This window comes from Protopterus annectens, chromosome 2.part1, assembly GCF_019279795.1.
Source record: "Protopterus annectens isolate FY-2018-M chromosome 2.part1, PAN1.0, whole genome shotgun sequence".
Taxonomy (NCBI): domain Eukaryota; kingdom Metazoa; phylum Chordata; order Ceratodontiformes; family Protopteridae; genus Protopterus; species Protopterus annectens.
The window spans coordinates 269,213,739-269,229,795 of record NC_056729.1 but is presented as its reverse complement, the minus strand read 5'-3'; positions in this window follow the sequence as shown (position 1 = coordinate 269,229,795).

Below are 16,057 nucleotides of genomic sequence, written 5' to 3'. Positions count from 1 at the left end.
GCATTTTTTACATAATCATTACTGTCATGATAAACCAGTTACCTACATAATACATATGATACCTACAAAAGTATGTCTGTGCTCATACATAGGCTCATAGGATCATAGGAAGTTAACAGGCTATTGTTCCTGAGCCCTTATAAGCCTAGCCAAGAGTTTAGCCCATGCATAGACAAATCAGCACCCTATGCCCCTGTCCAGCAGGGACATGGGTGGAATCCCTGGGGTGTATTTTCTATTTCCCATCCGGTTATCCAGGTTGCACTTAAAAAGGGGTAAAGCGGTATTCTGCTTAATGTGGAGAGGGAGTCTATTCCACAGATGGGGGAGTCTCTGGGACACAAATCTGTCCTGCCAACAAGTCCTATTGATGTCACAGAGCAGGTTGAGGCTGTGTGTGCAGGTTACTTGAGTGGAGCTTGATTTGCAGATATGCAGCAGTCCCTTCAAGGCTGCATCCAAGATAGCCTTGTATGCCAAACAGAGGTCACCTCTGAGGAGTCTGTATGAAACAGAGTAGAGGGATAGGGCTTTTAGCCTATATGTGTATGGTAGATTTTTGAGGCCCTGGATTCTTCTGGTGAAGAATCTCTGTGCTCTCTCCAGCTGCGGCATGTCCTTTGTGAGATACATACTGAATGGGGTGTTGTACTCAGTAATGGGCCTCATAAGGGAAGAATTCAGGGATGTTATGGCCTCCTTGTCCCTGGATGAGATACCCTTACTTATGAGGTGGGCCATGTAGAAAACTTTCCGTACAATGGAAGCAACACGGTGGTCAAAAGTCAAGTTGCTATCAATCAGGGTGCCCAAATCCCTCACAACTGATTGCATGCTTAGGACATTGTTAATAATGTGATAATTTGTGGGAACATCACTCTCCCCAAAGGGGATGATGATGCATTTTTTTGTATTCAGCTTGAGGCCATGTTTCTGGCACCAGTCATTTGTTTGGGTGAAACCCTCTTGGAGGATGTCCACGTCACTAGGGGAATTAATGACAGCTCCCAGCTTGAAATTATCTGCAAACTTGGTCAGCCATAGCCCACTGGTTTTGGACTACACCTCAGAAAAGTACATCCCAAATAACAGAGGCTCCAAGGTCGAACTCTGGGGTACACCACTTGATACTGGGTCTACTGCTTGAGGTGGCTTCTCCTACTTTGACTAGCTGGGTTCTGTCAGTGAGCCAGTTAGCTATCCATCTGGTAACATACAGATTGATGCCTAGTTAACAGAGTTTATCTATTATGCCCAAGAGGGGAATAGTGTCTAAGGCTTTGGCCAGGTCAAGGTAGGCGGTGTGCAGTGTCTTCCCTTTGTCCATGGCTTTGGTGACTGTCTCAAAAAAGTCAACCAAATTTAACAGACATGACCTCCCCTTGATGAAGCCAAACTGTGTGGAATCATGTGTTTGGAGGTTGCCAATGTCCTTGTTAATGAGGTTCATGATAATCCATCCCATGGCCTTGTAGATCAGACTAGTTAGGCTGATGGGTCTATAATTTCCCGGATCGGTGGATGCTCCACCTTTTTGTAAAGGGATGACAGTGGCTGTCCTCCACTCAGTTGGGACAAAGCTGGTATTCAGGCTTTAGTTGAATAGAGTGACTGATGGTGCTGCAAGTACCTGCCTGAGTTCATGTGGGATGCAGCCTGGGATGTTATCGGGACCCATGGAGGCTGTATTTTTTGCCTTTGCGAGAGCAGTGATGACCTGATCCCTAGATATAAGGGGAAGGGGCAAGTACTGGTAATGTCTTGATTTACTGATGGGGGGGGCAAAGAGGTGAAATTTTCCCTGAATCTGTCAGCCAGCAAGTTTGCTATATCTATGGCATTTGTATATATGGTATCCTTGACCACCACTTCCGAACAGATCTGGGTGCTACCTTTGAGATTACGGGCATATGTCAAGAAGGCCTTATGACTGTCTCTAGTAAATGTGGCCAATTTGGACTCAAAGTTTGCTTTGGAGGATTTCACTAGTGCTCTTATTTGCCTGTTTAGGCTAAGGAGAGATTGCTTCCAATTGGTACCTGTTCCTTTTTTGCCCTGGACAGCAATTTTTTTCTTTTGTTATAGAGTTTATTTATTGCAAGTAATCTCCGTGGTATCCCCGAAGTCTCAAAACAACCCACTAAAGTGTAGTGGGTCTAAAAACAAAACAGTGTAAGAAACTTCTCTGTGTGGAAGATTTTCAGTCCATATATTTCTAGTTAATCACTGTATATTAATCAGATCAGACAATAGTAGTAGAAGTAGCGAACGTAAACGCGTCAAGTCAAAAAGTAATAATAGAAAATATATAATTCTACAGCATTATTAAGTATTCAAAAGTAATCCAAGCAAGGCAGGCAGTCTGTTTCCAGTCGAAAATCCTTTATTAAGTACACAGACAAGCGATCCAAGTAAAACAAAAATAGAGTAATAATTTCCTCACAAGCTTTCTAAATATATATATATATATATATATATATATATATATATATATATATACTTTTTATCAGGCATGGGAGTGGTTTATTGTGCTGTAAAACAAAGTGTTATTGGTACACACCCCCATCAGTGTGACATTTGAGCTGGTCCTGCCCTACTTAGTAGCTGTCATAATAATATATAACCCTTATGTACTTTAAATAAAATTATATAATGATGTGGTACCTCGTATTAGGTTGATATATTTCCAGCCATGTAGTATATAGCCTTGTATAAAATCACAGACTTAATAATCTACTTAATAATTTGGTTAAATAAGATGTACCATTAAAGTACATTAGGGCTATATATTATTATGACAGCTACTAGGTAGGGCAGGACCAGCTCGAATGTCACACTGATGGGGGAAGGGATGTGAATTTAACATGTGTACCAATAACACTTTGTTTTACAGCACAATAAACCACTCCCATGCCTGATAAAAAGTATATATATATATTTAGAAAGCTTGTGAGGAAATTATTACTCTATTTTTGTTTTACTTGGATCACTTGTTTGTGTACTTAATAAAGGATTTTCGACTGGAAACAGACTACCTGCCTTTCTTGGATTACTTTCGAATACTTAGTAATGCTGTAGAATTATATATTTTCTATTATTACTTTTTGACTTGACAAGTTTACGTTCACTGCTTCTACTACTATTGTCTGATCTGATTAATATACAGTGATTAACTAGAAATATATGGATTGAAAATCTTCCACACAGAGAAGTTTCTTACACTGTTTTGTAGAGTTTATTTATTGCAGATGTCCACCAGACAGGTTTACTCTTCCTTGCGGGGGATGATTAAGTCTTGTCAGATATTCCTGATTCCATGCATCTATATAAATGTTCGTATATTAATTTGGTATAGTTTTGGATATCGGTGCCAGTTCCTAAAGCGGGGGAGGGGGCTGTGAAGCTGTTTATAACATCCCTCAGGAGGCTGTAATCAGCTTTGGAAAAGTTTTTTTGTTTGACCCTAGCTAGAGGTGGGTCAGGAGAGATGGTGACTTCGAACGTGACCACTTTATGGTCAGATCTTACAAGGGAGGATGATACTGCAGGGATGTTGCAGTGGTTACCCATGTTGGCTAATACCAAGTCCAAGATACTATCACCTCTTGTGTGGGTATCGACTAGCTGTTCCAAAGCATTTGCATTGACAAAATTGAGGAATCTCTGGGCATTGGTTTTCTGGCATGAGTAGTTCTTCCAGTCTATGTTTGGGTAATTAAAGTCACCCAGGATCAGGGTAAAGGGTTGAATCTTGATAGATTCAAAGAGGTCTAGATAGGCAGTTTGGGCATCTTGGGTCAGATTTGGGGGCCGGTAGCTAGCTATGATTTGTATAGAGGTCTTGTCAATGGTTAACTGCACCTGTAGTGTCTCCTGTGCGTCATAATGTTTGACCAGCCTGGAGGTGTGTATGTCTTTAATATATACTGAAACTCCACCTCCTTTGCTTTACTACCCACAGTTTGAGGTCTGCATGTATGATAGTGTGAAGCCCGTGCACTGGCCCCGCAATCAGGGAGCCTCAGTCCTCATCACTAACACCAGTGAGGGGCATCCATATAGGGAAAGGATAATAAATATCCACACAGTAAGGTACAATTTCCCTTAAGAGCATGCGGATATCACATATTCAAAAACCATAGAAACAAAATTTAAAAAAAACAACCACACTCTGGAGCTGAAAGCTGCTAAGATTTAATGTCTTCTGGTACCTCGGCTATACAAGCCTTCACAGGAATAACTTCACAACATATAGCAGTACTTTTTATAGAAACATCAATTAAATAATTAATCAATTAACTTTTTTAGGAAAGTATTTAAAGAGCCATGATACATTCCATTTCCATTCAATTTTTATAAACTAAGATTCATCTCTAAATTCAAGCCCTTAGGGGCAAGTGTGCCAAAATCCAGTATAAATCTACTTTCCAAGTTTAATAACTTTTGAACATAATTACCACCATTTATATAATCAGGTTTAGCCAATACACAAAAAAAAAGAGATTCAGTAACTCCTCCATGTACTGTATGAAAATGTTCAGAAATAGGGTTATCCAACCTATAATTCCTAACATCACCCAAATGCTCAAGAATACGTGTTTTCACTTTCCGTCTCCTTTGACCAATGTACCATCTTGGGGGTGTACAAACACAGCCCACAATATATATTACCCCACAAGATAGACAATTAAATCTATCTGTAGCCACATATTTCACACCATTTATTACATCCCCTGATATATTCTTCACTTTTGAACATACGTTGCACTTTCCAAACCTGAACATACCAACATTTTTTACCCTAGAGCCAGTATTATATCTCAGACTAAGCAGTTCTTTTAAATTTGGGAACCTCCCATATGAAAAGGTAACTTTTTTGGGAAACAAATGGCCTACTTCATCATTAAAACAGACAATAAGCCATAAATTATCCACCGCACTTTTCAAAACTTCAGAGAAAGGTGAAAATTTAGTTACAAAAAAGATTTTTTGGTCATCATCATCATCACCATGATGGCTAATCATAGATCTACAAGATCTTTGAACATGTCTAACATCACCTCGACCACTATTCTTATTCAACTTACTTCTACCTCTCTCAATAGAAGTCTCAGAGTACCCACGAGCAATAAGTCTTGCCTTAACATCACAAATTTCTTGTTCTAAAAGGTAGTTTTCAGAGGTATGTTCAAAAATACGCTTTAACTCTCCATATGGAAGTGCCTCAATAAGATGAGGTGGGTGTGCACTACTGGCATACAAAAAATTATTAGTGTCTGTTTTTTTCCTAAAAGGTCTATACTGAACTTTACTATGAATATCTACGTACAACTCAATATCCAAAAATTGTATAACACTCATATTAAGATCAAATGTAAATTCCAAACCAAACTTATTTTGGTTTAGTAACTGAATAAATCTGCCAAATTCAAGAGTGTTACCTTTACATATAAAAATCAAATCATCTATATATCTGTGATATAAGATGACTATTCATGAAAAAATTCTAGAGTGTACATAAATGTCATTTCAAAGTAAGACATAAACAAAATGGCATAAATGGTGGCAAAATTTGTCCCCACTGCTGTACCTTCTTTCTGTAGGAAAACTTTGTTGTCACATAGGAAGTAATTATGGGTAAGTGCAAATTCAAGCAGCAGAATAATGAAGGACGAACGTGGTCCTTCCCCTAAGATTTTACTAACTGCTTCTAAGCCCCAAGACGTCTTAATACTCGTATACAGGGCCTTGATGTCAACTGTAGCCCAGTAGAAATCTTCACCCATTCCAAATTTTTCACCAATTTACAAAGATCGTTCGTATTGTGAATGTGTGAAATAACATTTCCCAACTCTTTTTTCAACAGACTATCCAACAAAATCCCAACATGTTCAAAAAATAGCCACAACTCAAAACAATTGGTCGACCAGGAGGATCCGAGACATTTTTATGAATTTTAGGAAGTGCATTAAAAAAACGGGTCTCTTGGGGAGGAAATATACAGATTCTTCACATCTTTCTGAGTTAAAAAGCTCAGTTTCTCACCCCTTTCCAGTAACTCTAGAAGGGCCTCATTAAAATCAGAAAATGGATTATAAGATAACTCAGTATACGTATGTTCATCAGATAATAAATCAGAAAACATTTTAAAATAATCTGTCTTCCTCATAATCACCCAGTTTCTCCCTTTATCAGCCTGGGAGAACACATCAGTTGCGCTTCTCATTTCTTTAATGGCTAACCATTCTGGCTTTTCTAAGTTAAACTTTTTATACTGTTTCATAAATTCTACATACTTACATTCAACTTTTTTACACAATGCATTTTCAAAAATACCCAGAGAAAAAGTTTTTTTAGGTGGATTAAATCTACTTTTACTAGGCAGCATAGGTACATTAAGTTTACCATAGCGAGTAAAAAAACAGCTTTCACCAGAGTCAACAGAATCAACATTACAATCAACATTAACAGTTTCACTTTCAAAACTTTCATAAACATATATAGAAAGCTCTAAAAGAGATTAATCTAAACTAACATTCTCATTCAGAGCTGTACCATTAGGAACACTTTGACTACTAAAAAAGGCTCTTAAATATAACTTTTGACAAAACCGTTTTACATCCAGCAGAATATCAGCAAGTGCAGGGAATTTAGTAGGGACAAATTTACCGCCTTTCATTAATACTTTATGCATTGCAGGTGTAATAGTCAAATCACTAAGATTCACTATACGTAAGTCAGACACACTCACATTTTCAGTAGAAAAAAGTCCCAACCTGGAAAAAGAAAAGGTTTCATTAGATATAGTCCAAAGTTCAGTATTTTCTATTTCGTCCCTTTGCTCTGCCCTTGCGTTTGTTATTCTCTCGAAAATTCCCTCTTTTCTGCTGTTTCATTTCAGTCGATACCTCTAATTCATCAACCAGATCCACTCTTTCAAATGAAACACTTTTTTTACTGGCAGCAGTATCAGTTGAGGAGACCGAAGAATCACGTACACTGCGAGATCTTGCTTCCGTGTTTTTAACACGGAACCTACCATTTCTGCGTTTTCGTTGCCAGGAGTAAACCAGATTATTTTTAAAGTCATTAATGTCTCTATTTAGCTTTTTCTTCTTCCTTTCAATGACTTCATTTTCTACTTTCACTAGTTCACCTTTAATATCCTTCATGGTAGAATTAAAGATTTCGCTCGAAAGATCTTTCAATAAAGCTTCCTGTACCTCTGCTATCTGAAGTTGGATAGCACAAAGAACCTTCCGATTCCATTTTATCAGGATTTTAAGCCAGCCCAGTGTACATTGAAGCGAAACAGCTTTCCATTCATCCAAAAACTCCTTCTCATCCTCCCCAAATTGAAAAGCGGGTAATTTGTCCACACGAAGCCCTCTGGGCGTCACAGAAAGACTAACATACTTTTCAAGGAGACGAGTATCATAAAATAAGGAAGTTTCCTTAATCATCAGTCTCTTCAGCTCGTAATACCTTTTATCAGATATACCATTCACTGGAAACAACCATGGATCAAATCGAGCCAACATTTCTTCCCTTTCACGTAATAAGTTGGAAAAAGAAAGTCATTACCAATTCTTACGGTACTAACCATAACTGGAAACACTGTAGCTCCTTCAGTAGACATATTCAAAAACCATAGAAACAAAATCAAAAAAACAACCACACTCTGGAGCTGAAAGCTGCTAAGATTTAATGTCTTCTGGTACCTCGGCTATACAAGCCTTCACAGGAATAACTTCACAACATATAGCAGTACTTTTTATAGAAACATCAATTAAATAATTAATCAATTAACTTTTTTAGGAACGTATTTAAAGAACCATGATACATTTCCATTCAATTTTTATAAACTAAAATTCATCTCTAAATTCAAGCCCCTAGCAGTGATGTTAGGAATTATAGGTTGGATAACCCTATTTCTGAACATTTCATACAGTCCATGGGGGAGTTACTGAATCTCTTTTTTTCTGTGTATTGGCTAAACTTGATTATATAAATGGTGTTAATCATGTTCAAAAGTTAATAAACTAGGAAAGTAGATTCATACTGGACTTTGGCACACTTGCCCCTAGGGGCTTGAATTTAGAGATGAATCTTAGTCTATAAAAATTGAATGGAAATGGAATGTATCATGATTCTTTAAATACTTTCCTAAAAAAGTTAATTGATTAATTATTTAATTGATGTTTCTATAAAAAGTACTGCTATATGTTGTGAAGTTATTCCTGTGAAGGCTTGTATAGCCGAGGTACCAGAAGACATTAAATCTTAGCAGCTTTCAGCTCCAGAGTGTGGTTGTTTTCATGCAGATATCACAGTCAGTCTAGGGCTGGTCTCTCCCTTTCTCTCCAGGTCCCCAATAAGACTCCCCACTGGCACAGCTATAGGGTCCAGATCTCAGCCTAGTGGGCAAGCTAAAACCTCCAGCACCCTCTCTGTCCAACCAATGCTTTGTGTCCCTGCCCAAGTAGCTGACACACACAGACTTTGAGATGAGTTATATACAACCACACAGACACTTCTGGGGAAGGCTGGCACAGGTTCTCCAGCTGTGCCCCTTTTCTGCCCAGTCTAAAAGGTAGTACCAGCTGCCACCACCCACTAATATCAGCTACTCAAAGGCCCTTCTGAAAGGGTGTCTAATTATTACTGTGCAACATTATTATCCAAATGGTAAGTGTGACTGAACAGTTGAGGCTTATTAATGTGACTTGTACAGTATCACTATGTACATGCAATGTACTCTAGAGTTTAAATTAACTGTACACAAAACAGCCCCAGTTGAAAGGTTTAAAATATTTAATAATAAATAATAAAAACACAAGACAATACTTCTTACTACACATTGCTAGTCAAGAGTTCAGAGATCACAGAGAAATACTTAAAATAATACCATAGGAAAGTTCTGATGTTACAGAAAAACAAACAAGTCTAATCTTCCTATTTCCTAGCTATATCTAAGAGAAAACACAGTTCTAAAATCCTACTTACATACAGACAGGCAGTGCTGGTGATGTTGGATGTTCTCAAGACAAATGCGCTAATGCTCTCATTCTTTCTGTCCTTAAATTGATAACACAGTGCCATTGATTCATTTCATATTACATCATTTCTTTCTGGTTCCCAGGCTAACAGACTCTCAGAGGTTAATTGCCCCTTTGATCTTGCAGCTGGTCAGGAAACAGAGCAATAAAATAATTTATACATGCAAATTCTAGCAATTAACTCTGGTCTCAAGACAATGCCAGAATTCCTTCATCCAGACATATCGGCTCCAAGTTTTGACATCAAAGAATTGACTTATTAGCTTTGTTACAGCAGAGTGCACTATTGTCACATTTTTGCAGTTCAATATCCAATGCAGTCTTTTTTCATTTAAAAGAACAAGCCTGTGGCTTACATTAATATTTACAAATGACAGAATTATCTAAAAAAATTCTATCTGGCTAGGCTGGCAGCTTCACCTATCTTCACAGATAGGATGAGTAACTAGCATAGGCACCGGCAGCTGTTAAAGACTGGGGCGGGGTGGAGGGTGACAGGGGCAATTAGTGAACTAAAAAGGGTAATTTTTTATAACTATTTGCTACCACAACATAGGTTCACTTGGAGGACATTTTAAGCTTAGCCAATTCCCTTTTGGTGCTTGAATTAACATTTTCTGAGTGGTCTTAGCTATCCCCATGGCTGATAATTGCATATTAGCCCTAGTGGGAACTGTGATCATACCATAGATAATTTGAGGGGGCCATGTAACAGATGCAGCATTTAGGAACTGCCTCTATCCATTAGTGGCATGAGGGGAACTCCTGGAGTACATTTTCTATTACCCATCCTTAGATCCAAATTGCATTTGAATATGGATGGATGAGCTTTGCTTTATTTTTATGGATAGTCGGTTCTGGAACAGTGGTAGCCTCAGTGATATATATCCATTTCTCCACAACATTCAGTTTAGAAACCTGGACTGAGTATTTTTGATGCCATTTGACTTGCTGATGTTCAGTAGGTCCATCTGTATTATGTCGGAGGATGCTTTGTATGCCAGACATGTCACCTCTAAGCACTCTGTAGGATACTGAGTATAGTAATAAATCTTTGAGGTGGTCAATGCAAGACCTATTGTTTAGGACTTGTATCCTTTTAGTAAGGTATCTCTGAAGGTATTCCAATTGTTGCATGGGGCTGGACAGATACATACCAAAGTGGGCATTATACAAAATGATTGACATAGTGAGAGCTTTGTAAAGGGGGAAACAGCATCTCTACATCTAGTCACAATCAATTTGTTTATAGGCTGTGCAATATAGAAAGGCTTTCTTATGACTCTGGGCACATGTTGGTAAAAAGTTAGGTCACTGTACACACAAGTTCCCAAACACCAAACAATTGGATCAGTTCTCAGAGGGCATTGTCGTGATTTTGACACCAGTTATTATTTGGGACAAACCTTCCTGCATGATGGTTAAGTCATTTGGGGATTCAATAACTGATCCTAGCTTGCAGTCATCTCAAACTTAGCTGGCCAAAGCCCTTTGGTATTTCCTTTTACTTTTGAGATGTATATGCCAAACAGAAAAAGTCTCAGCACCGAACCCTGGGGGACACCATTGGTGACTGGTCTCTTCCCCTATTTTGATATCCTGGATCCTGTGAGCCAAGTTGGCAATGCAGCTGGTGATGTAAGTGTTTGGTCCTACATTATTCATCTTTTGTACTACACCTGAGTAGGGGATTGTGTCAAAAGGCTTGGCCAGGTCAAGGTAATGTGGTGTGAACTGTTTTACCTTCATCCATTGCTTTGGTAACAAGAGTAAAGCTTAAAATTTGACCATGATTTTGAGCCTTTCACACTTTCCTCTGGGCTGTTTTCAAACACATTTTTAGGGCCATGCATACATGTATGCATTCCTTTATTCACCTTCCTGATTGAATTAAATTATATTCCTTGTATAATACAGCACACTTGTTAGACTTAAGTTAGAGTGCATTTTAAATTTATTGTTTAAACATTTTTCCAGTAGACAATGAAGCAAAATGCATGCACCAATAATGACAAAACTGCCCTATTCAGAACATTTCCATTATAACAGTCTACTTCGACACACAATTGCATTTTAAATTTATTGTTTGAATATTTTTCCAGTAGACAATGAAGCAAAATGCCTGCATCAGTAATGACAAAACTGCCTTATTCAGAACATTTCCATGATAACAGTCTACTTCCACACACAATTGCATTTTAAATTTATTGTTTGAACATTTTTTTCAGTAGGCAATGAAACAAAACGGATGCACCAGTAATGACAAAACTGCCCTATTCAGAACATTTCCATGATTAACAGTCTACTTCTACACGCAATATATAAATACAGAATCACAGCAGGGTGTAAGCCATAGGTAGGCATGTTGAACTTATTTTCAATTGGGGGGGGCAAAAGGCCAAAAACCAGGGACACATCTTAAACATTGTGTGTATAACTTTGGAAAGTTGCTTGCATAAAATATTGTTACCACCATGCATTTTACTGCCAAGTCTTGCACCCAGAAACCTGTAACACTACAGTCAGAGCAACATACCACTAAGCTAAACCAGCAGTTTCCTGAAAAACAGGAAGACAAACTTAAATGGCTATCATATCATTTAGTGAATTCAGTTCTCATTTCTCACCATAGCTCTCAACCTCAAAAATACAGAACAAAGCCAATAATGGGGGACTACAACTCCAAAATAGGGACACATTTCAAATACTGATTTTATAACCTTAGAAAATTGCTAGAATAAAATGTTTTGCCACTCCTGCAAACCAGAGGAACAGAACAAAACTGTGAGGCATAAATTCACAAGTGATGGTGGCTAGGAACGTTAGGCTTCTTTTTCCTGTACCCAAGGTACAGGTTTGAGCCTGAGAACCTCTAGCCACCAGATGTATCCTGGTGGGGGCATTTTCACACATACACACACACACCTAGACTACCAGTCCGCTCTGCAGTTGGCAATGAAATCTAGTAGTGTGTACTCACTCTGCTAGACTAGCAGTCCGCTCCACTCAGCAGTTGTTCCCATTTCAGCGTCTGTCTGCTCCACTGTACAATTACATCCTGTTGTTCCCGCCCCGCAGCAGCTAATCCACTCCATTATTCTGGAAAGTAAATCCTTTATGTTTCATCCATTCCCACTCATAAAAACAGCCGGAAATAGGTGCGCTGACATCATCGCATGGAAAATGAAAGGGGCATATGATCTGCAAAAGTGGTGGGGCTCCCCTCCCCCCTCGCTCTATGGTTCCAGCACTCATGGTAACGAGATATGGCTGGGGTGCTTTCCACAGCTTGGAACCTGGTTTCTCTGACTGCACAGATGTCAGCATTTTCCAGGGTTAAGAATGCTTGCAATGAGTGCAGTTTCATGTTTAGACTCCTAGCATTTAGCAGCATGACCTTTAATTTGGGTTTTGTTGAAACTTTTATGTTGGTAGCTTTAACCTCATCACTTTTTCAAAAAAAGGCACTATGGGAGAGGGAAGTGCCTTTGCCAGAAGCCTGAAGCTCAAGTAAGACAGATGCAGGCCATCTCTGGCAAAGCATTGTGGTTTGTTGATCATATCTTCCCAGGCTGTCAGATACTGGATCCACCTGGAATGACACCAGAAACTAAGCCAATTGCTAAAGTCAATCATTTTCTGTTTGTATTGAGGCATCAGTCTGGGTGATGGTAGAATGCTGCTTAAAGCTAGGGACATACCTGCCTGGGACACATATTCAATGGGTTCAATCATGTCTCTCTTCATATAGTCCAGGGAGGTATGTCTCAAGTAATTCACACCAACATGGACTATGACAGAGTCATAACAGTACCTTTTGTTGAGAGACTTGAGTGCGTGTGTGATATGGCAGATTCTAGCCCCTGACAGGCAACTAACCGTGACTTTCTCATTATCCACCCTGGTGAGAGGCACATCTGTGTGTCTCACAATGGAGTCTCCTATGACTAATATTTTGGGTTTATGCTATATGTAGCTATTGGTATATAGTATTACCTTTATAATCACAGTTTTGTGAAAAATTACAGTGGGGCACCCTCACTAAAAAGGGGAGTGTGCTGGATTAGAACCATGGCTCACCTGTGTTCTGCATTTAAATGAAACTTACATTTAAAAACATACATTTTAAAACATATAGTACTGCTTATTTAAAATATATTTCTATATTCCAAACATATATGCATCTACATAATAATAATAGTAATATTTACAATATTAAAAGATATATACTAAATTAAACATTTTCTCTTTGCCTTTTTATTAATACTGGTTTTAAACTAACTGCATTATTCAAACCAGGTTTAACATCTGCTTGAAGTCTAATGATCCATTCATATGCCTTCAGTTCCAATGTATTATTTATATCACCTCCCCTACTACCCATATTCACTATACCTATGCCCCTAAACTTGAACTTATGTGTGCTGTCATTCTCAGTAATATGTTTACTCAATGCATTTGTTACCACTTTCCTTCTAATCTCAGATTTATGTTCTATTATACGCTCTCTTCATTTCCTAGTGGTCTTCCCCACATAGAATGCTGTATATAATGTGCACGTGGCTAAATATACTATTTGAGTCGTATTACAATTTACGGGAAACCTAAAAGTGAATATTTCTTTAGTTACAGGATGTTCAAAGTTATCTGTCTCATCATATATATCACTACAACAACTACAATTATAACATTTTATTGTTCCCATTTTACGTTGAGATCTTTCTCTTTCTTCCTTAAAATCCTTGTAACATAATTTTTGCTTTAGTGTTTCAGAATTCCTATAGGAGAACTGTGGTTTCTCTCCTACTATATTTTTAATCTCCGGCATGGCCATTAAAATAAGCCAATTTTTTTCTACTATATTACGTACATCTTTAGTATTAACATTAAATGTGGTGATGTATCTCACCACATTTTCTTTTCTATCTAACCTCTGCAGTTGTACTACCTCTCTACCAAAGATTGGCTTATATTTATCTATTCTGCCTTTTATTACATCCTCATATATAGTATCTACAACCTGTTCAGAATAGCCATTCCCTTTAAATTCTTGCATCATTTCTTTCGCTTGAACCATAAAATTAGTCTCCTCAGTATTGAGCTTACTAGCCCTTATTAATTGTGCCTTCAGTATCCCTTTAAATGTATGTGGTGCATGCATGCTACTCCTACTAATATACCTACTGATATTTACTTCCTTTTTATATATTGTAGATTGTATCTTCTCTTCTTTTTTATACAGTTGGATATCCAAAAATACTATACTATGTTCTGATGCCAACATTTTGAACTTTAAAAAGTCTGTGGAATTATTTAAATATGTGATGTAATTTTCTAACTCCTCCATGTTACCATCCCATATTAGAAAACAATCATCTACAAACCTTCTATAAAACTTAACCTTAGTATTTAACTCATTTTCTTCACTAAATACATAGTGTTTCTCCCTTTGATATAATACCAAGTTAGCATATATATTTGCTACTGGGGTGCCCATTGCTACCCCAGTTAACTGCAAATATGGTATTTTATCAAAAATAAAAACATTCTTTGTTAATATTACTTCTAGAAGTGCACATATGTTTTCTATTTCTCTAGCTTGCATATTAATTTCATTAGTGTGAAAACTATGTATAGCATCCACTCCATATTCATTTGGAATTACTGTAAAGAGCGATATGATGTCTAATGTTACAAAAGTGAAGTTCTTCCCAACATTCTCAACATGCCATTTATATAAATCAGACAGAAAGCTGTTAGTATCTTTTAATATACTAGACCATTTACTTAAATATCTCCCCAATTTCATTTGTAAATACTTTGAAATCAGATCAGTTATCCAACCACCCCCTGAGACTATAAGCCTCAGGGGTGGATTATCTAAGCATTTATGTATTTTTGGAATCCCATAAACTTGCGGTATCCTGGAACATGGTACAGAGAGATAGCTGAATAAATCAATTGTTATATCTTCATTTAATTGTAAATCATATATTATCATGTTAGCATCTGAAATACACTTTCTAACTTCATTATAACTTATTTTTTTAAAAGTCATAGCATCATTCAAAATACTTTTAAAACTTTCCATATACCTTTCTTTATCCATTATTACTACTGCGCCTCCTTTGTCCGCCTGCTTAATTATTAATTTATCATCTTTTTCTAAAAAAAATAGACAGATAGCTTTGAACATCCTGTAACTAAAGAAATACTCACTTTTAGGTTTCCCGTAAATTGTAATACGACTCAAATAGTATATTTAGCCACGTGCACATTATGTACAGCATTCTATGTGGGGAAGACCACTAGGAAATTAAGAGAGCGTATAATAGAACATAAATCTGAGATTAGAAGGAAAGTGGTAACAAATGCATTGAGTAAACATATTACTGAGAATGACAGCACACATAAGTTCAAGTTTAAGGGCATAGGTATAGTGAATATGGGTAGTAGGGGAGGTGATATGAATAATACATTGGAACTGAAGGCATATGAATGGATCATTAGACTTCAAGCAGATGTTAAACCTAGTTTGAATAATGCAGTTAGTTTAAAACCAGTATTAATAAAAAGGCAAAGAGAAAATGTTTAATTTAGTATATATCTTTTAATATTGTAAATATTACTATTATTATTATGTAGATGCATATATGTTTGGAATATAGAAATATATTTTAAATAAGCAGTACTATATGTTTCATCTGTGTTCTGACCATGAACTCACTGCACTTACACCTGGTGCTACAGGGAAAGGAAGGCAGCCGGTATATTTTCCATACTCAGTACTGTCTATAGTGCTGATGGATGCACCTCGTTGGTAAGCCTATTTGTGCAAAAGAAAGCAAACCAAATTAAATCTTACACTTTTTCCTTAAGTAGTGAACCCTTTTTATACATTGGTAGGCAATACACAAATGTAAAAGGCCATAGCGAGCATATATTACTTGTGTGAATAATCATTATGACCATTCCATAGTAAAAATAACTACTGTGGG